General features: G+C 43.5%; 1 non-coding gene and 1 pseudogene across 1 annotated transcript; one reads left to right on the forward strand and one right to left on the reverse strand.

The window, feature by feature from the left end:
• Window positions 1-1304: 1304 nt before the first annotated feature.
• LOC103652441 (uncharacterized) lies at window positions 1305-5983 on the reverse strand. The gene is made up of 6 exons (XR_002268180.3): window positions 5667-5983; window positions 3665-3883; window positions 3510-3576; window positions 3299-3382; window positions 2964-3059; window positions 1305-1577 (listed from the first exon to the last, which is right to left on the reverse strand). It is a non-coding gene; the product is annotated as an uncharacterized protein (transcript).
• Window positions 5984-6013: 30 nt separating this feature from the next.
• LOC103652442 (uncharacterized) lies at window positions 6014-6652 on the forward strand (annotated as a pseudogene).
• The last annotated feature ends 16844 nt before the right edge of the window (window positions 6653-23496 follow it).

Here is a 23496-nt window from a genome sequence, read left to right on the forward strand (position 1 = left end):
AGGCATACGTATACGTATGAGAATGAAGAAAGTTATGAAGAAAATATTTGTGGGGGCTTGAAAAATGATTCTGAAGGTATTTCTTAGGAAGAAAATATTTGGAGATATATCGGTGGAATATTTGGGTAGTATTTCTGAAAGAGTTTGAGGGTGATCACTGGGGAAATATTTGTAGGATATTTTGAGGAGGATTTTGGAGAGAATATAGACCACTATATTTTATTTGTTGATATCAACTCGCAAACAAACATTTTGAAATGAAATTTGAAATTCATTTTGAATTTAGAGGGAGTTTGAGAAATTTTCAAAATTTGAAATTTTGGGATGCTATACACGGAAAAGAACTCGCTCCTGCTAGGTCGCGGACCTTCCACGTCTGCTAGGTCACGAACCATCCACGCCTCCGCTAAGAGCACCACTGTTGGTACACCTCGCGGTGATTAGCTGTAGATCGGCGCCAACAATAAGCCTAGATATAAATCTTACCACATTAATATACACGAGATACATTGAGTTATCTCCATAAAAGTCTCTCATTATTGCTATGACTTTGAGGTATGAACACGAGGTCCTAGTTTTATGGTATGATTTTTAGCATGAGACCTAGATCTATCCATACTAATCCAAACAAAAGTTGCTTACCGTTATATTAGATCGTTTCCAACAAAATTCGGTCAAATCAACTAAAGTTAAATATGTGAACACTAAACAGTCCTTGGTTTTATTTCTGTAACCACACGGAGCTACCAAACAGGGTTGATAGGGAGAAATATCAAACCACGACGATAGCTTGAGGAGATAAAACAATACTCCATCCGTCCTAAAATAGTAGTCGTTTTACTCTAGATTTTTATGTTCACATTCATATAGATGATTATAAACCTATAGAACACATACATTAATTATTATATGAATCCGATAAAAGGTAAAAAAATAAAGAAACTTATGTCAATGATTCAAGCGGGGCAGATTAGGTCTAAAGGCATAATTATAGGTGTATATAAACCTCAAAACCCGAAAGCCCAACCCAAAGCATGATTTTGTGACACGGTACGAGCCCGACCCGGTCCGCTTTATACGGCCCGGCCTGGCACGAATAAGTAGGCTTCACCAGGGCTTGGTCGAGCGGCCCATTTGTACATATCTAGACATAATATTGTATAGGTGAGTGCCCGTGCGTTGCAACGAAACCATATAATAACACGATAATTTATATACATATATGTATTATATTGTTATGAGAAAATGTTTCGGAATCCATTTGTGCACGTGTGATGCCACAAAAGTTAAAATTTAGTATAAAATATAGATATAGAATGACAAACATCACTACGATACAAATATACAAAAGTTAACATTTAATATAAAATATTAGAGCAGAAGGATTACATAAAAACAAAACACATATTATCATTGACCTCAATTTCTCGCAAATTCTTTGTCAACAATCAATATAGAACTAAACTTGTACAAATCAAATTATACTACAACACAAATTATGACTAACGTTCAGCCATGCGGACTACCATCCCAGGACAATGACTATCAACGCTCCTCTCCATAAATAGCAGCTCCACCTGCACCAAGACGTCGTCGTCGCCAAACCAGCCATCAGATCATCTCACGGTTACAATAGTAGCGCTTTCATATGTATGGGTCCTAGGGATGCAATTCATGGCTTAAACCTTATCCAAAACTGTCGTTCCAAATTTCAATTCAAGCCCTAACCTGACTGCAACCCAATCGTACACATATGAAGAGTTATTCCATAATTTGGTTTTGTTATATATTATTCTTTGAAAAGAAGCACACAGTATTAATAGAAAATTACTTTACTATACATTGATACATGCACATGCAAATTCTAGTACCAGTGCCATTTTGAACAAAATTTGGAATCTCTAGAGATATATGAAGTATGATACTTAGCAAAGCAAAGATAAAGAAATTTTTTTATGAACCAACCAGAAGTAACAGAGGGAGTAAGTAACAAAAAAAGGCATACAAATCAGACAGTTGCATAACCGCAACAAGACCCCCCGTGTGGCAGTAAAGCAAGCAATGGCTCACACTAACTCAAGCGAGTTAATTGCTTGACCAATGGAAAATGGTGTTTCCCCACTACCCCTTTTAAATCTGCTAGCAACGTGAACATTATGGTAGGCACGGGATATTTAATTAGATCCATTTATCTATCCAAATACGGGGACGACAACATTTTCTTATGAATGCTAAGCAAAGCAGGAAAAAAACAAGCACATGCGAGCAGCAAAAGAGGCATCCATTACGCCTAACCGCGACACAACCAGGGGAAAAAATCTCACGGGGGGATTAGAGGGAATTGAGGGGGAAATTAGTTCATAAAACTCATAAAACTGCACTCAAAGAAAGCTGGTGTCAAAGGCAAAGAAAAAAAGAACTGGCTACTTCAAATTGACCGAGCGGGAGAAATAAACTGAACTGAAATAGTGAAAAGTACTTGGTTAGATATCTCACATATTATAACCTATATTTTACAAGGAACACAAACAGAAGTCCAAGAAGAGTTCAGTTAATATATTCATTTGTATTTTCTCTATATTACTAAGCAATATGAGAACAAGCTGAACCTTATGTGAAGCATAGAATAGAAAAGACACCTTCAGACGCCAGACCTGAGTGCTCAGACCTGATTTTACATTATACAATGCATATTGACTTTCCCGACCAATACATTCATCAATTTCCTTAAAAAAAATTGGCATAATTTTGTACGAGGGAAAAAAATTCCAACTGATGTCTAATGGAATGTTTCCATGTATGTTGGTAAAAGACTGACAACAAAAAAGTGAACCTAAAGTCCTAAATGTTGTTTTTGTCAGGCATATAGCTATACAAGTGGAACAATCTGACACTGACCAGTGTATCTGAAGCAAATCAATGTAATCTGTAGACAAGCGTTTAAGACTCATTTCAATACTTACTTTGATATTGGCAGCATCAACACGAACCACTTTTGCATTGTCTCGAAGAAATGTAGACCGCTCTGAATAACCGGCAACTTTGGTGGCCAAAATTATCTAAAATCCAAAGGAAAAAACAAGACACGTCTTACAGTCAGACATTAAACATAACATCACATAGTGTAAAACTTGGGGATTGTGCATTAAAAGAACTGATAGGTAGCACGGTGTTATTACTTATTAGTAAAAGTTATGCTTCTAAACTCTGGCACCAATTTGAAGGACGAAAGCAAGTGTAATTGTGTAAGAATCGTTGTTAGTACAGAAATAAAAATTTAACAATCCATTTAGGTTACCTTGTCTCGTGGTTTTGATTGCATCCACCTGTCAATATAAAGATCAGTTCTCCCTTGAGTTTCCTTGTTCATTGGAACTGGGTACTAAAGGCCAAAAGGGAAAATGGAGAAGTATATCCGATCACTTGAAAATACAGAGAGATGGATAGTTAATAAAAGTAAGGAAGGAATCTTGTACTGGCAATTTCCGCTATGTCTAGGATATTGACACCTTGATCGAAAGAATAAGCGATAATGTCATGTGCTTCCTTCTCCATGTTTTGCTCGCCAAAAGTCATCTGGAAAGAAAAGGATTCACCTTGAGATGGAGAAAATATTACTTGCAGCAAGAGGGTTTGAACTCTGAAGCTCCAGAATCATACACACCGTTCCAAGAGTGACCTCACTGATGAGGAAGTCTGAGTCCCCCAGCTTCTGGTACTGCAATTGTGCTTGTGCCGCTGCCCGGACTTGGCTGCACACGTGTCTCTTGTGCAGTCTTTGAGGACGACGAGCATGAGGCGCCCATAAGGTAGTGCCATGCGATGGAGGTGAGGTTACGGCGAACGATGGCATGGCCATCTGTTGCGTACTGGTGAAAAATTCCTGCTTGCACATCCCAGCATGAGGTAAAATTTTGCGTCACAAAGTTCAGTATGCCTCCAGAAACAAGAATCCTAAACAACATTCCCCGAAGAAGCCTGGCCACTACCTCTAACATCGTATATTTAATTTAAATGAACAAATCATTTCCTATAGTTAAATTTAAGCAATGCCGGCAATATTAGCAGTAGGCCTAAACCTAAAATGCTACGAAATGCAAATGTTGAACCCCCTATCAGCCAACCAATAGCTAGTGGAGGATTCGTGCCATATTTGCCACCACAAAGGGGGGAAACCATGTCGGTAAAACTGAATGTGCAGTTCTCTAACTGGACCGAGAAGGGAACTCGGGATGAATTGCAGAATAAAAGAAAAATTGGATTGAGTCGACTGACGCCTATCTTTTTTAGAAACAAGAGGAAACGGAGGAGTAGAACAGTACCCATTTCCCGGCCTCCCGCCGAACCCAACCCTAAACCCAAGGGAGAGAGAGAGTACCATATATTTTTATGTCAACTTTTATCAAATTTCATTGTTGATTATACATGAAGTATGATACTTAGCAAAGCAAAGATAAAGAAATTTTTTTATGAACCAACCAGAAGTAACAGAGGGAGTAAGTAACAAAAAAGGCATACAAATCAGACAGTATCCATTGTAGGGTGAAACATAACTATGCAGTGGACACTATCATATGCCTACTTTTCATTGCCAAAAGAGCACCCAAACTGGATCATACCTAGAACGCTTCCAGTTACAATATCCAACATGAATATTTTATGTCTATCTTGGTTGCTGAAACAAATCATTTGTAGGTTAAAACTTTTGACAAAATGCTAAAAAAGGCAGACAATGCTAGCTGCAGTTTCATTCTTTGCCCAAGGAATCAACAGAAACACTTCGTCCAGCTTTCTCTGGTGGTGATTAATGTTCCTTCTGTACTGTTTAATGATATGAAAAGGATTCTCCTGTGGGTGTCGGGGTGTCTGAACTCTGAACTGAGATCAAACACATCTGTCTCAGTGTCTGTACTTTGTGCTCGCTGTTAGGTACTTTTAAGATTAAGTTAATGTTTAAAACAATCAATACATAAATTATGGATAAATCATATATAGTAAATAACCACACGCAAAAGAATAGGAACTGAAACTAACTCAGTTACAATCTAATGAATTCAGTTCCGAACTTGTTGGCAAAGTCAAAAGCTGAGTCGATTAAGATCTCTATGATCTGATAGATTCAGTTCTAAACTCCGTTGTGTAAGGCAAAGTCAGATTCATGAGTAAGCCTTTGAGATTTATTCTGAATTTATTGCTAAACAAATAGCGCTTTCAAAATGACATCAAAGTGTTTTATGCATTCTACCCTAAGTTCAAAAGATCTTTGCTTTGCTAAGTTATCTACCTCATACAATGATTCGCTGTCAGAGTCTGACTCGCTTTCAAGAGCATGATTCGCTGAGATGGTTAGCCCGGGGCTAGCTGTGACCAGTGCAATACGGCAGGTGAGCAATACTTGACATGAGCTATTTTGGATGTTTTTTAAAAAAATCATGCATAGTTTGGATGTGATAGTAGTACTCTAAATTGGTTCGGCTAGCTGTTAACATATATTCAAATAGGCATGTTTAGCAATAGGATTCATGTGCAAACTGTCATAAATAGTTGATGGTTGTGGTGTCATAATTACTTTACCCTTTGTACAGAGGTCACAGCATTTGACGACACAGTTAAATTCCAGTTTGTATAGATTGCAGGAGCAGGGCAGTATCATTTACGACGCTTACCGGATATGGACGCCGCCTGTGACATGACTGGGTTCGGCCTGCGGACGTTCCCGTACCACCAACCGCTTGCATCTATGGTGTCCTGCTCGGGCGCGAGAAGATCTTTGGTTAATGAAATCACAAGTGTAGCGAACTCTATACAAACTGGCGGACAAAGTGCTATATCGTCCATGGCTGTCGAGCATCCTCTTGTCCATGGTCGCCGCCGCTACGGATCCAGCACCTGCACCGAGCGGTGGGGGCCGCGCCGCGCCCGCTCGCGCCGGGGGCCGGTGGGGCAGCGCGCCGCCACCGGGGCTGAGGCCGGGGGCAGTGTCCTGGAGAGGACATAGAGGTGAGTCGGAGAGATGGTGACCTTCGACCGGTGCGTCGCCGACGCGCAGCGCCGCTTCCCGGGCGTCCACCGGTACCAGCTCGCCAACGTTGCCGCACACCTTCACTCGGAGCTCAGCGCGTCCGTCCCGCTGGTTCGGCGCTGGGTGCCCTCGCCGCCGCCCCGCGTCTGAGTCGACGCCGCGCTCCGCGCCGCTGGGCTAGAGGACGAGGCAGAGCTCTCGCGACTCCAGTTCCGGGAGTTTGCCGTCGAGCTGTTCAGGGAGGCCGTGCTGGCCGGAGCCGCGAACCTCCTCTACGCCCCCGCAGCCGCGGCCGGGATCGTCGGGATAAGCATGGTGGCTCGAGCCGCTCCCCCGGTGGTCGGGAGGATCGTCGCCGTCTGCGCCGCTAGCGTGGCCACCGCGACGAGCGCGTTAGGCTTTCGCTCGTCGTCGTTTCACGCACGAGGGGGAGGAAGGTGCCGACGGTGTGGGGCTTGAGGTGGTCCAATACGGCAGCTAGGGTTTCGGGCGCTGGTGGCGGGATCTGGGCCGAGGAGGAGGCAGGCGCGTAGAGGGAGCTTGGCGGGTATCGGGCGGGCGGGGAAGGAGGCGTCGATGATGGAGACGAGATCCGGATTTGGCGGCGGACGGTGGTGTGGGGCTGTGGGCGCTGCGGATGGAGCGGTCGGGTGGCAGAGACTACGTGATTGACGGAGCGCGGACGAGAGGTGTCGGAGGCAGAACAGGATGGTGTGCACGCCTACACTACAGACATATAGAGTAGTAGAGATGTATATGAGCCTCCAAAAACACCTTTTCAAAAATTGGTACACCGAGAATGCCATCTTTTAATAGAGAAGGTACGTAATGTAAGGCAGTAAATGGTAAGGCTCTCTCTAGCACTTATCATATCATGTCTCTTATTTGAAACTTCATTCTCTAAACAGTATAATCTACAGTAAAAAATCATCTATTCACACAATCTATGTGGGTGAAAAAAATAGTGAAGTCGATGAGAGTTCAAACAACGCCCGACCAACTACGACAATCACTCTCTATGACTGGGTAACTACTGGCAGGCAACAACGTGAATTCAATCAACCTGGTAGCAATCTCAGTTACAGGAGCGTGCACATGTCTAAATGGGTTGGCGCGACGGACGACATGTGGCCTGACACGATCATGTCCCCGTCCAGCTAGAAGCGTTCCCGGGCCAGACAGGCACGATAGCCGGGTCATGCTTGGGTCGCTAGTTTAGCCAGCGGTGCAGGCATAGGCCGAGCCTAGTTAAAGGAGTGGCATAGGCCTAGCCCAGTTAAAGGAGTGGCCTAGTAAGGGCTAGTCTATTCTTAGGTACAATACTGATGGTTATATGTGAGTATTCTAAATTGTGATCCGTGTTTATGTGCGTATATGAATATTGTGTTTAAGTATGTATCTGAACTTCTAAATGTAATCTGTTGAATGTGAAGAATTTGAACATTGTCATTGAATTCTAAAATCTGGAGTGGTGTTTTTTTTCATTTAGGGCTTGTTCGGTTCGCTCTCGATCCATGTGGATTGAGTGGCATTGGTTGGGTTTAAATCCCAAGCAAATACATGGTCTCCAATTTGTGAAGATTCCATGCAAGGGGATTCATATTGATATAAGGAAGACAGTGTCACTCAAGTTGATCATTGGATCACTTGAGATGGGTTGATTGCAACCCTTGTCCATTGGGACACTATAACGTTGAGTAGACAAGCATTTGAGGCTTGGCCTGACCGCAAGAAAATCATTGTCTCGTGTACTTATTTCTTTGTGAATTTTCTTCCTCTATCTTAGTTCTCCAAATTGACTTGTAATATTGCTCTTAGTCTACTTCATATCTTGAAAGAGCAACCAGCTGAAAAGAACTCCCATCTTCTTCTCACTTCAAACTTGTTTTAGTTTTGCACTAACTCATAGTTTGGATCAAGTTTGTGTTTGAAGGTGTTTTGACAAAATCACCTATTCCCCCCTTTAGACACTCTCACATGTCCATTTGGACATGTATAACAGGACAACGTAGCATAGATACTACTACAAATCTATTTGAATCCCAGGAGCTAAAACAAATGTGACTAAAGTTTAGTCACTAAGTAGCTAAAGATCCAAACAGAAAGAGCTAAAACTGACTAAATTGATATTTTTACCGTTTTAGTCACGTTTAGCTCTTCATTTTGGATCTTTATCTCTGAAGTGAATGGTTGGGGTCAGTACAAGGTTCTCACCAGGGCTAGCTATCCCTAATGCCTCCCCTAAAATATTAGGAACACCTTAAAGCTACATCGGTTATCTTTAAAGGACACCTTAAATTTGTAAACATATCCTCATGTCCCTAAATCTAGGGTCTTGTCTCTCTCTTCTAATTTTTATACTGTAAACTATGAATTAAACATAGAAATAATATGTAAGCGCCATTTTAGACTATGACAAATACATTGTAAAAAAAGTAATTTGAAATATATTAGGAATATGTTGTATTGTTTATAGGGGTGAATTTAGAGGAAATTAAACTATTGTGGAAAGCGAGATTTAGGGTCTGTTTGGGATGGCTCCAACTCTGAACGGAGCTACTCCACTCTAAAAAATTGGGTGGAGTTGAAGTTATTCAAAATGGGTGTTTGGCTACTAGCTCTAGAAATAAAACACAACCCATTTCAATGGCATGTGGATCCCAGCCGTCAGCTTCACATCTACCCTTCCGGTCCCTCGTCCGCTTCTTGAAAACCTCTCTCGCTCCTTGTCGGCAAGCTCACGCACCAAGCGTCGATGGGCAACGTCGTCAAGGACTGCACCCTAGGGCGCAACCTCTCCAGTCATTAGGTTCGTTTAGGAAGAGTACGCTGGTAGCATTGACGACATGCGTCGTGTGGCCGCCGGCGACGAGAACGACATTGAGGTGTTGGTGTCGCTCGGGTCGGAGTTGAATGCCGTGCAAGTCACGAGGACCTCCATCTAAGTTGGGCATGTCGTGGTGGTAGGGGTGTCCATCCACCACGTCGACGCTGACGACCACTCTGTGTGGCTGTTCATGAGAGTGTGGTCTGCAGCGTCTCATGAACCCAACCTAGTGTTGTCGCCAACATGGGACCAGGCGACGATCCCATACCACAATGAACGATCGCGTTGACGCTTCCTGTGGCAAGGTCGTTGTCCATGTACACCCCACCGAACCATTAGAGAAGAAGCTTCTTGCTCCGCGCTGATGACATCAGGTCAGTGAAGCCGAACATACTGGCCCAAAGCAAAGCCATCAGCGATGTAGACCTGGGTGCACTCCCATCACCTACGTCGCGGTCTCGACTATGGAGGTACGGGTTTGCTCCGGCTCGAGGACAGCAGATGACTTGGGGTGATGGAGAGTGCGAGGGAAGGAAAAACATAACGAAACATTTTTTGGGTAACTAGTGGTATTAGTGGGTAATTACTAACTCCACATCCGGGTTCATATTTGGACATTTTTTGAGTTTTAAATGAGGTGCTCCAAAACTCCACCCCCATTTGTACTATAGCTCCATGGAGTTAGCAGTTCCTTGGAGTTTGAATGTTTGGCTAGAAAATTATTTAGAGTTGCTGGAGCTCAGCTCCAGAGTCATACCAAATACCTTTTTAACGGGATAGAATCTTTTAGATGGCCTAATAACAGCTCCTTGGGTTCACAACTGCCACTAAAACGTAGTGGTTAGGCGGACGACCGCCGTGCGTGCTCGGCCTGCCTCGTCATTTCACCGTACATTAGCAGCTGGCTTCAATGTGGTCATCATTTTGCCAACCATCATGTGGATATGGTTACCAAATCCGGTTAGATCCAGGCATAGCATATGGCACGTGGCTCTCGTCTTGAGTTCCCCTCTTGACAAGATTGGAGAGTTGACTAAACAAATTAATAGTACTCAGTAGCGTCCACTTAGCTTATTTATCATCTATATACATTGTTTATCGTCTTCTCTAAAAAATTCTCTTCTCTATACGTGCTTTCTCTATTTCAGTGTCCTCTATATCTCGTTCTCTATACGTAAATACATATATTAGAGACATATTTTACTTTTGATTTTTATATGTATATATTTGTCACACTCTCAAATATTTTGTACATATTTTACTTTTACTAAATCTATTGTTTAAAATATTAGTGAGGAGAGGAGATATAAACTCTATATATAGAGAATCAAAAAGTGTTTTCTAAATTTAGAGAGATGTTTAGAGGACCTTGCTGGAAGGATAGAGAACGTAAATCTCCCATAAAATTTAGGGTAGAAAATGGTATAGAGGACTTGTTGTTGGAGAAAACCTAAGCCTATCGAGGACAAAGATGGATTTTGTCCCTGTTAAGTCTTTTGAGATGGGGATGGGGGTTGGGCTGGTCCCCAACCCCGCCCTGCCCGTTGCCATTTCTACTCACAAGGATGCCTATGTGAGGTCTATTCTTTCAGTTGGGGTAACTCTATGAATAACCCTAGGATTTTCTCATGCTCAAGTGGGTCTCTAGAATAGTCTCTTCGAGATCACTCTATGTCGTCTTTATTATCGAGTTTTTGTCCAAAATGTTGCGGGCCTTGTTCCCTCTAATATAGGTGGTCGTCACACCACAAACATAGTTGGTATCTTGCAAGATTACAAGCCTCTTTTATCTCTATCTCTACTGTATTATTAAGAGTTTATTTATATTTTAACAAAAAAAATGGTCAAAGTTTTGTAGTACAAAGGCTCGTCTGAGTGTCAGTGTCAAAGAACAGGCGTGTGTGTGAGCCAGCGAGTGAGCGAGGGCACTGTCTTGCCGATCAATGTTCTTTACAGAAGGAGAGGAACGGTAGTAGAGAAGTAAAAAACGTATCAGCCTTTCATTTTGCTGCCCTCGATTATATTAACCCAGCAGCGGTAGCACAGGGTTTAGCTATGCGACACGGAATAAAATCCGGGCTGTTGTGACGTGAAAAGAGATATGATAGAGAACTGGTGATGCTCCCGAGGGGGTTAGTTGAGGAGATAACGAGGACTAAACAAACTGTGGGAAATGGTGCAGAGTTTTAGTAGTACAGCATTATCAAAGCCGGTGAAGAAAATTGCATCCAAACCTCATGATCGTCTGCGGCGAGGCAACACGACGACGTTCTCGTCGCACCAAACCAAATGCCTAGCTAGCCGTGTACGCGTGTACCACTGCAGCGCACTTCTCTCTTAAACTGACTGCAGCGGTCGACGCTACCGCCCCCTCCCCTTCATGTCGGCTATAGGGAGCACCCTATAGCCGCAGCGGTGCTCCCTACAGCGCCCCCTACGTGTCGGTCTCCTTCTCTCTCCCTCCAGATCTAGCGTATCACTGTTCATCACCCTAAACACTGTGTTGTGGGCCACGAGTAATTGTTAGTAGATAAAAAATTGATAGTTGATATAGAAAATGATATTTTATAGTGATAGTGTTTAGGGGGAACCGCTGCGGGAGATGAAAAAATAAAGGGAATGTTGAACAATTAGACAAATTCCAGTTTAAATTCCGAATATAAATCATGACCAAATCAGAAGAACTGAAATAACAAGCCAAATCAGATGATGCGTACTGATTAGACTTATTGATAGATGGCACGCGCCGGAATCAGCAGGGTCGACGATGTCGAAGTAGCGAAATCAGCAGGGTCGATGAGGTCAGCAGATCACGAGCAGTCGCGTGAAGACGCTTCCCAAAAACCTTATTCGCCCTCTCCCGGTGCAGGATCTAGAAGACGAAGGGTTCCGGAGACCTGCTCTCCTAATCGCAGATGCACCTCTGCGGTCGGGACGAAGGGAACTAAAAGGCGGCTCAGCTATGAAGAGAGGCGAAAGCGAACTGGGATCTGGGATGATTTGGAGGCTGGCTGTCGGGCTCCTTTTATAGGGCCAAGTCCGCGACCCCCCGTGCTTATCCGCTCACGAAAATCTCGCAATCAGTTGAGATTTTATAGCGATCGGTTAGGATAAGCGTAACAGCCAAGAAACCAAAAAATCAAACGGCAAAAGGTAGCCGCGCCCCCGCAAGGCGAGGGGCCGGATTTCGGCGGACCATTCACGCGCATATCGTGCGCCCGCGCCCTTCGCCCCGGCCGGGCCGGGCCGGGCCGGGCGAGGCGAGGCGAGCGAGCGCGCGCGCGCGTGTGGCTCTCCACACTCTCTCCTCTCATCCATGACTTGGTGAGTGAGTGTGGCTTCCATATTTAAGCTAGCTCTACTCCACTAGAGCTAGCAATATGGTGCTAATGGTTCCACCTATCCTCTAGCCATCCTCTTGTATGGGCTTTTGAGATTTTCTGGGATTTATTTGAATATCTTAATTGGGCCAAGCCCATAAATCCTAACAATCCCCCACCAGATCTCAAATGCCCATCTGCAGTTTTCGCCACTGTTCACTACTGTTTAATATACTAGTTTTTTCAGCAGAGACTGTTAAGTTGAACTTCCGCCTAGAACTCCAAGCTACACCAACCCACAACTTGGACAATGGACTATGCCTTGAATTGCAAGTTTTGCGTGAATGGGTTTCACTTGAAGTCATGACCAGTACTTGGCTACCAGTAGTCCCCTTCTCGGGTGGAGCATATACGTCGTACTCCAAGGTCTCTTCATGAGTTTACTAGAGATCACCCAGATCTCATAGACTGCGACGTTAGACAGTCTAACTCATATAGGTGTGTTCTTTCAAAGAATGTTCTGCAGGACAACATCTTCGCTAATACAAGCCAACAGAACACATTAAGGCACAAAGCCATCCTGCCTTACAGCATTTGAGAGTATTGCATCTTTACTTAGAGAGGGTCAAAAGTTACTCTCCTCAGTTCACCAATGGCTTGTTCTTCCCAGGACCTAATTCACGGGATCTCCGATCACATAGACTAGGTTTCCACCATGGCAACTTTATTCGGGTCTCATACCCATCTCTCTCGATGCGATTTCTATCACATTACGTGGTAGTCCCTTGGTAAAAGGATCTGCCAGATTTTTATCTGTTGAAATATAAGTCACACTTATAACTCCGGAGTTTCTCAACTTTCTGACAGACTTCAATCGTCTTTTGACATGTCTTGATGACTTTCCATTATCCTTAGAACTCGTCACTTTAGCAATCACTGTCTGATTGTCACAGTTCATAAGGATAGCTGGTATTGGTTTTTCAACCACCGGCAAGTCCATCAAGAGTTCACGCAACCATTCTGCCTCAACGGTTGCTGTGTCAAGTGCAGCTAGCTCGGCTTCCATGGTTGACCTCGTCAAAATGGTCTGCTTGCAAGACCTCCATGATACCGCACCTCCACCAATAGTAAAGACATAACCACTGGTGGCATAAAGCTCGTCTGCATCAGATATCCAGTTCGAATCACTATATCCTTCAAGTACCGCATGCTGACCAGAATAGTGAATTCCATAACTCATTGTACCTTGCAGGTAGCGCATAACCCGCTCAAGTGCATGCCAATGATCAGTCCCGGGGTTTGACATGAACCTGCTCAATTTGCTCACAGCAAACGAGATATCGAGCCTTGTTGCACCAGCAAGATACATGAGTGAACCGACAATCTGAGAGTATCTCAATTGGTCTAAACCAATTCTCTTGTTCTTTCGCAGTGTCACACTGGGATCATAAGGTGTTGGAGAAGGTTTGCACTTAGAGAAGCCAAATCGCTTCAAAACCTTTTCAACATAGTGAGATTGCGAGAGAGTAATCCCACCATCTGCCTTAATCAGCTTGATGTTTAGAATCACATCAGCTTCTCCCAGATCTTTCATATCAAAACTCTTTGATAGAAAAGACTTGACTTCATTGATCACATCAATGTTTGTGCCAAATATCAATATATCATCAACATATAAGCACAATATAACTCCTTCGCCCCCACCACAGCGATAATATACACACCTGTCTGCCTCATTGATGGCAAAGCCTGCAGACGTTAGAGTCGTGTCAAACTTCTCATGACACTGCTTTGGTGCTTGCTTCAGACCATACAAAGATTTCAATAACTTGCACACCTTGCTTTCTTGACCCTTTACTACAAATCCATCAGGCTGTTCCATATAGATTTCCTCGTCCAGCTCTCCATTAAGAAAAGCTGTCTTTACATCCATCTGATGAACAAGGAGACCATACGAGGCAGCCAAAGAAAGTAGTACTCGAATAGTGGTCATTCTAGCAACAGGTGAGTAAGTATCAAAGAAGTCTTCTCCTTCTTTATGAGTATAGCCTTTAGCCACAAGCCTAGCCTTGTACTTTTCAATTGTACCATCAGGCTTGAGCTTCTTTTTAAACACCCACTTACAACCCACAGGTTTGCATCCATAGGGTCGATCAGTGACTTCCCACGTACCATTTGAAAGAATAGAGTCCATCTCATTATGAACTGCTTCTTTCCAATCATCTGCATCTGGAGATGCAAATGCTTCTGCAATGGTAGTAGGAGTATCGTCCACAAGGTACACAATGAAATCATTACCAAAGGATTTTTCAACCCTTTGTCTCTTGCTCCTTTTAGGAGCATCATTGTCATCCTCCTCTAGGACAATTTCATGTGGCTGTTCAAAACTCTCAATAGGTGTACTATGTTCAGGAGTTATCTCAGAAGAGTATCTAGAATTGCTATGAATGTCTTTCATTGGAAATATATGTTCAAAGAAAGTAGCATCACGTGATTCCATAATAGTATCAACATACACATCAGGAACTTCAGATTTAACTACTAAAAATCTATATGTTATGCTACACGAATCATATCCAAGAAAGACACAATCCACTGTCCTTGGACCAAGCTTGCGCTTTTTATTAATTGGTACATTGACTTTCGCCATGCACCCCCAAGTGCGCAAGTATGAAAGTGATGGTTTTCTCCCAACCCACTTCTCATAAGGGGTTTTCTCTTCTTTGCCCATAGGAATTCTATTCAGAACATGACATGAAGTCAGGACTGCCTCCCCCACCATGCCTTAGATAAACCACAAGTGTCTAACATGGCATTCACCAGGTCAGTCAACGTACGGTTTTTCCTTTCAGCAATCCCGTTTGACTCGGGTGAATAGGGAGGAGTCCTCTCATGAATAATGCCATGTTCTGCACAGAAATCGTCAAAGACTTTGGGAAAGAACTCGCCACCACGATCTGATCTAAGACGTTTGATCTTTCTCTCTAGTTGGTTTTCAACCTCAGCCTTATAGATTTTAAAGTAGTCCAAAGCCTCATCTTTAGTTTTTAGCAAGTATACATAGCAAAATCTAGACGCATCATCAATCAATGTCATGAAGTATCTCTTACCACCTTTTGTCAACACACCATTCATCTCACAAAGATCAGAATGTATGAGTTCTAGCGGTGCCAGGTGTCTCTCCTCAGCAGCCTTATGAGGCTTTCGAGGTTGCTTCGACTGCACACAACTATGGCACTTAGAACCTTTGACTATGGTGATATTCGGAATTAAACTCATGGTTGCAAGCCGAGACATAGAGCCAAAATTAATATGACACAAACGAGAATGCCAAATACTCGCAAGATCATCAACATTAGCACAAATATGGTTCACAGACTTATTATTTAAATCTAACAAAGAAAAGCGGAACAAGCCTCCGCAATCATAGCCTTTACCAATAAATTGTCCAGACTTGGACACAACTAATTTATTGGACTCCAAAACTACCTTGAACCCATCTCTACATAGAAGGGTTCCGCTAACGAGATTCTTGTGTATAGAAGGGACATGATGCACGTTCTTCAGCTGCACGATCTTTCCCGAAGTAAACTTCAGATCCACCGTGCCAGTGCCATGAACAGAAGCATGTGACCCATTCCCCATTAGCACGGAAGAATCCCGGGCGCCCTGATAAGAAGAGAACAAGTTAATGTCAGAACACACATGAACATTAGCACCAGTATCAAGCCACCAGCTAGGTGATTGAAATACTGAGAAGATAAAAGGTAAATTACCATACCCTTTGTCTTCCTCATTGCTAGCGACCACTGTGTTGACATTGCCCTTTTTGCCACGACGATCCGCTCGATCGGGACAATCCTTGGCAAAATGACCCGCCTCGCCACATGCGAAACATGTCAATTCAGCCTTGTTCTTCTTCTTCTTGAAGTTGGTAGTTTTGTTGGGCTTGTTAGATTTTGGCTTTCCTTTGCCCTTGTTGTGGTTCTTCTAAACCATATTGGCGCTGGAGTGGCCCTCGCCTCCTTTAGATCCCGTGTCCTTTGCCCGAGCTTTCTCCTCAACATCCAGAGACGCTATCAGATTTTCAACTGATATCTCCTGTCTCTTATGTTTCAGAGCTGTGGCGAAGTTCCTCCATGTAGAGGGCAACTTTGCAATAATGCACCCAGCCACAAATCGGTCAGGAAGGACTATCTTAAGGTGGTCGAGCTCCTTGGCTATACACTGTATTTCATGAGCTTGCTCTACAATAGAGCGATTATCAATCATCTTATAATCATCAAAGCTCTCCATGATATACAGGTCACTACCAGCATCTGATGCACCATACTTAGTAGTAAGTGCATCCCACAACTCTTTCCCGTCTGTGTATTGCATATTCGCATCAACCAGACGGTCAACAAGGGCGCTAAGAACGGCTCCCGTGAACATAGTATTGGCATGGTCGTATTCTTTCTCCTGTTCAGGAGTCAGTGGACCCTCAGGTCTGCCTTTACTAACATGGAAGACATTCATAGCAGTAAGCCAGAGCGTGGCCTTGACTTGCCATCTCTTAAAGTGCATACCATTGAACTTTTCTGGCTTGAGCGCATCGGCAAAAGCAGCCATAGAAAAACTAGGAAATTGTCTACAATAAGGTTTTTGGATTGTTGAACAATTAGACAAATTCCAGTTTAAATTCCGAATATAAATCATGACCAAATCAGAAGAACTGAAATAACAAGCCAAATCAGATGATGCGTACTGATTAGACTTACTGATAGATGGCACGCGCCGGAATCAGCAGGGTCGACGATGTCGAAGTAGCGAAATCAGCAGGGTCGACGAGGTCAGCAGATCACGAGCAGTCGCGTGAAGACGCTTCCCAAAAACCTTATTCGCCCTCTCCCGGTGCAGGATCTAGAAGACGAAGGGTTCCGGAGACCTGCTCTCCTAATCGTAGATGCACCTCTGCGGTCGGGACAAAGGGAACTAAAAGGCGGCTCAGCATGAAGAGAGGCGAAAGCGAACTGGGATCTAGGATGATTTGGAGGCTGGCTGCCGGGCTCCTTTTATAAGGCCAAGTCCGCGACCCCCGTGCTTATCCGCCAACGAAAATCTCGCAATCAGTTGAGATTTTATAGCGATCGGTTAGGATAAGCGTAACAGCCAAGAAACCAAAAAATCAAACGGCAAAAGGTAGCCGCGCCCCCGCAAGGCGAGGGGCCGGATTTCGGCGGACCATTCACGCGCATATCGTGCGCCCGCGCCCTTCGGCCCGGCCCGGCCAGGCGAGCGAGCGCGCGCGCGCGTGTGGCTCTCCACACTCTCTCCTCTCATCCATGACTTGGTGAGTGAGTGTGGCTTCCATATTTAAGCTAGCTCTACTCCACTAGAGCTAGCAATATGGTGCTAATGGTTCCACCTATCCTCTAGCCATCCTCTTGTATGGGCTTTTGAGATTTTCTGGGATTTATTTGAATATCTTAATTGGGCCAAGCCCATAAATCCTAACAGGGGAAAATAGGGGGGAAAGTGATATAGGGGAAAAATTTTAAGAGTAACTGTTGCGGATAGCCTTATCACATTTTAGACCGACCCCAATGGATACCCAAAAGCAGCATCCAAATAGCACGGTTGGCTCGTGCTACAGCTACAGTGTTTGAGTAGGCACGCAAACAAGATACGGTTACGGTTGCAACGGAGGCATGCATATGGACATGCATTAGGCAAAAAGGAGTCATATTCAATACTTTTGACACGCGCCGTGGCTTCCGTGAACAGTTGTGCACTATGCATTTAGGAGAGAGGACGATATTGGCTTGTATGCATCATTTAGGAGAGAGGATAAGTTTATGAAATATTGGATAGATATCCATGGTCTGATGGTTGTTTCCACCGTTCTAGATCCTCTACGTAAAATGAAGTTCTTGTATGCCATGCGTTGGGGGCCTTCGGCTTCCGAAAGTCCAAAAAAACATGATTTAACAATGTCTCTAGAGTATAATGTGTAAACAGGTACCTTCGGACATAAATCAAAACCACAGCGTGAAGATGCGCAAAGAATATGAAGGATGGCGCAGAGCCGAAGCTATGCGCATGTTGGGGACTTGTTCTCAAATGCTAAGAGTTAAGAACAAGGCAACATAGAAAATGTTAATCGTTAAAGCCCTTCGTCCTTCGAAGCATTATTTCCTTTAGGATATAATGGTTTCTGGACGAAGGTTATGAAGGACGTATTTCCATAAATTCATCATACAGTGACGAAGGATGAAATGTAAGGAATATAAAAGACAACATAAACAATTATCTATTATTATTAAGCATAAACAGGAATATCATTGAATTACAAGTGTACCTTCAACTGGAAGGAGATGATAGTACAAGCGTGACGCAAAAAGCGAATGCCAAGTCAGCGTGAACAGTACGGGAGTACTGTTCACCTATTTATAGGCGCGGGACACAACCCATACAAAATTACATTCATGCCCTTTACAGTTGATAATAACTCTATAGTAATCTGTCGAGGTCTAAATGGCCTTTTCATCTTTAAGTCGGTTTCACTTTCTGCTTTCACGCCGAAGCTTTCATGCTCACACCTTCGGCGCTGTACCAACCTTCGTATTATTCTGGTCTACTGTGATGCCGACTTGAGTCCGAAGATACCTGTTCTCACATTATACTCCAGAAATACTGTTAAATCCTGTTTTTGAGGACCTTCGGATGCCGAAGGTCCCCAACAGTAGCCCCTCGCAATATTAATTTGTTTAAAATAATAAATTTAGATTGCGACATGGATGAAGGCTTTACGCCGAAGGTCCGAAAAAACACCTTCCCTTTGCTAGAATAGCAACATTCACTGACAAGCGGGGTCTTTCAATTTTCAACGCACTTGGCGTATAAATACGGTCATACCGCAAACTCATTTGACACGCTCTCTGGCCAACTGCTCCCGCTCACTCAATTTTTAGCTCTTGTGCACTAAGATTTGTTAAGCCTTTAGTTTTGAAGCTTCGGCTTTGAAAATAGTTTTTAGTGTCTCCGAAGATGTCTGAGGATAAGAAGACTGCTGCTGAGATGAAGCTGAGCCTGGACGAAGAGAAAAACTTGGGGTTTCTTATAGCGATGTCAAAGACCAATACAGAAAAAATCACCAAGGAGATTCTGGAAGGTTTGTCTGAAGATACTGGTGACAGTGACAGCTATGATGTGGACAGTGGTGGTGAAGACTCCGAAGATCGTCCCTGGCGACCAAGCCATTCAGTTTATGGTAAATCAACTATCAAAGAGAATCATCTTGTCAACATGAGAGGAAGGTATTTCCGGGATTTATCCATTGTGAGGGCCGACGAAGGGGAAAAAACGTGCCCACACCCTGAAGAGAATGAAGTCGTAGTGTTCCGAAGCTTTTTGAAAGCTGGACTGCGATTTCCCTTGAGCAGCTTCGTCGTGGAGGTGTTGAAAATCTTCGAAGTCTATCTTCACCAACTTACCCCCGAAGCAATCATAAGGCTGAATATCTTCGTGTGGGCCGTGAGAAGCCAAGGTCTGAAGCCTGATGCAAAAAGCTTCTGCAATATACACGAATTATCATACGAAACAAAACCTTGGGGTAAGGAACAGTATCACAATAATTTTGGCTGCTACAGTTTCGTTTCTCGGTCCGGGTCAAGCTGCCCCGTGCCAACCTTTCGGAAGAGATGGCCCGGCGACTGGATGACAGAATGGTTTTATGTGAAGAATGATCTGACAGTACGAGAAGATATCAAAGGTATAATTATACGCCCTATTTGGCAAAGCTTCGGCCTTCGGAGGCCGAAGGTTGAAATGAATGAAGCTGCCGAAGAATGCCAGAGGGCCTTCGGCGTTATCTGTTCTTTTATTGGAACGAGGGACTTAGTACAAGAGCATACCGCCTTCAGGGTATGGCCGCTCGCGGAGAAATGGGAAATGCCACAAGAAACCATAAAAGAGGCCGACGAAGGTGGACTTATCAGGTTGAAATACACTTTTAAATTTGGAGATAAATTCGTTGAGCCAGATGATGACTGGTTAAAAAGCATTGAAAATTTAAGTGATGAACTGCTTGGGGCTTATTCGAAGGCCGAAGACACTGTAATGTCAGCAGCCTTCGGAGGCCGAAAAAAGAAGAGGCTAAATCGGGTATTTGATGCAATCGGGTTTGTCTACCCTGACTATTGCTATCCCATTCGAAGGCAGAAGAGAAAAAACACAACCTCTGCAAAAGAAGAAGCTGCAACTGCTCCTAGCGAGCCAGAACCGAAAAGAAAGAAGATAAAGGTCCTCACACATCGGCCGCGCTATATTGAACCGGCTTCGGTGCCTGAGTTTACCGGAGAAACCTCTTCGGCCACCGAAGCTGAAAAACCAACCGAGCCAACCTTGCTGCCAGAAGTCACAGAAACGGCCGAAATGCCAACAAAAATAGAATTGGAACAATCAAAGACTTTGTTATCAGAAACGAAAGAGAAGGCCGAAGCGCCGTCCACAGAAAAAATGGAAGAAGTAAAAGAAGCAACGGAGGGATCAAAAACATCAGAAGTTTTGAGTCCTGCAGCAAATATTGAGGCAGTAAAAAACCAAAAGGTGCCAGCAATGACTCCGAAAAGGAAGAGAATGGTCAACGTGCTAGATGTTCTGGAGACAATTAAATCTTCAAGCACACCTCCGAAGGAGACTGCTGTCATCCCCGAAGGAAAAACTGAAATCTCTGATACTAAGGCTCTAGAACAAGAAACTGAAGCCGAAGCTGGGTCCTCAGAACCCACAAAAATAAAATCCCTGGAATTCGAAGAAGAAAAAATTGCAGAGCCAACTTTTGTTGAAGAAATCAGTGCTGCTGTCCCCGAAGCATCTCCCAAAGTCCTTGATTATATTATTCGCCATGCTTCGGGGAAACAACTATCAGAAAAAGAAAAACAAGAGGCCCAACTTTACGCCCAAAAACTGAAGTATCCAAAGGGGGCATTAATATTCAATGGCAGTGGAGAAGAAGACTTTTTGTATTGTCTCCCTGACAGCAAAGAGATTTCTGTCTGTCGGGAGATAAGCAAGAGCTTCGGATTCCCAACACTGGAAGACGGGCTCTCGGTGCTGTCGAAAAATGATTTGGCCGACAGCCTGGCGTATAATAGCTTGAAGGTGCAACAAATGGAATCTTTGCATTTTTTGTTGAGACCAAAATTTTTCGTTTGTTTAAACCTATTGACACACACATATTTCTCTTTGCAGGGCCTGATACTTAGCAATGCCCTCAGGGCACAGAAAGATGCTGAAGACGAAGGGTGTACTATAGCCCTGAGCAACCTTCGTTCCGAAGTACTTGAACTGAGGAACGAAGGTCTCGAGAAAGATAAAATATTACACTCATTGATAAATAAAATAAAGGAAGACGAAGCTGCTTTTAAAGGTCAAGCTGAAGCTCATAAACGCGAACTTGAAGATCTTCGGAAACAACTGGCCAGAGCCAAGGAAGAACGTATACTTGAAGAAACAAAGCGAGAACTCAGCGACCAATGGGCAGATCACTTAGAAGGAACTGTTGAAGAGCTTCGGTCGTCCAAGAAGAGATGCTATAACAAATCTATAGAATGTGTCAAGAAGTTAAGGGCTAGCTTCGCTAAGGTCGGCGCATTCTCAAGTGAGGAAAACTTTACGAGAGGCAATCCCGAAGGTCCCATCGAATGGATCGACCACGAAGCTGAAGCCTTCGAAGAAATTTTAAATAGCCGTGGAGATATATGTGCCTTCTCGGGTGCCAGAGGAATTGCCACTATTTTAGAGAAAAAAGGCTGCGAACATGTAAAGATTCTAGCGCAATCCGAAGGTGCTTTGCCCTTCGAAGATGTAAGGGATCCATCGGCCGAAGCTAGCATGGTTGGTGGAAAATTTTTCACCGATATCTGGAATAATGGTGGCCGAGAAATGGCCCGAGAGATTATTCAAAGAAGCGAAAAGGGCATTCACGATGCTAGAGAAGTAGTTGAGGCTGCTGAGAAGAGCGCAGAGCCCGAAGGTCAATTAGGTATTATCTAATAGTTTTTATTGTGCTGTAATTTTAGGTTTTAAGATTCGTTTGCAATTTATCATAGCAATGTAGCCGTATCCTGTTCTACTTCAGATTCTGCTAAAGCCCCTTCGGACCCTCAGCCGAAAGGAGACGACGAAATAAAAAAGATGGCTGAAGCTATTATGGACGAAGTCGTCAATCGGCTCCTAAACGAAGCTGCAGAAGTCGTTTTGAGAGAGGATTAAGTGTTATTGTAAAAACTTTTGAGATGTAATATATTGTAACATTTTGTAACCCTGAATGTAATATACCTGTTTTTTCTTGCTTAATTCTTTACGATGCATGAAACTTTACACGTACCGCTTTTGAGTCTTTGACGAAAAAACACCTTCCCTTCTTTTCATGCTTCGTGAAGAAGAATTTTTCAACAATATCCAGTGTTCTGATGAATAATATCCAGGCTTCATGAAATTATTTTCCGAAGCTACACCTCCGAAGATCAATAATGTATCTCCTTGTGACAGTGATTTTTCCCTTTTTTCAAAACGTTCTTCTGTAGATTAATATTGTGTCCACCTCTTGTGCCATATGCAACATGATGTATGATGCTTATGCTATGCGACATGATGCGATGATGTTATGTTATGTGAGGCGATGCTTATTCCGAAGATGCACACGCATCCCTGCAATAAAACACAAAATCTTTTACAAGCCTCCCTTAGGAGCTTCTTCGCCTTTTACTTCAGCGGAATCAGCGTTTATTTTTCGCTGTAAGCCTCCCTTAAGAGCTTCTTCGCCTTTTACTTTCAGCGGTATTCGTGTTGACTTTTCGCGCTTCGCCTTTTACTTAGGCGGTATCAGCGTTGACTTTTCGCTATATGCTCTGCATTCCCTTTGGAACGACTTTGGAGCAGAAAACCTACACTGCGCTCCCTCTGGAGCGGCTTTTTGTGACTTCGGCAAACTTACTCTGCGTTCCTTAGAACGACTTTTTGTTACTCCGAAGAATTTTCAATAGTTCGAAGGTCCTTTTTGTTGTCACATGTCTTTCAACAATTTAAGCCTGTGAAGAAGATATATTTTCCTTGTGTGAATCAACGAAACTATTTTCATGAAACCTGAACAATGTCCTTTATTACAGAAAATAAAACTGAATGAAAAAGATTGCTATTAAGGTAGGATATTTGTCAATAGATATGCTTTGACTCTGGCACAGTGCTGTTGACTGTGCGAGCTTCGGACTGCTCTCTGAAATCCCTTTGGTGTGGAGCATATTGGCTCCCTTCTAGCTGCTGGCCTTGTTGTAGCGGTGGTG

This window comes from Zea mays, chromosome 3, assembly GCF_902167145.1.
Source record: "Zea mays cultivar B73 chromosome 3, Zm-B73-REFERENCE-NAM-5.0, whole genome shotgun sequence".
Taxonomy (NCBI): domain Eukaryota; kingdom Viridiplantae; phylum Streptophyta; class Magnoliopsida; order Poales; family Poaceae; genus Zea; species Zea mays.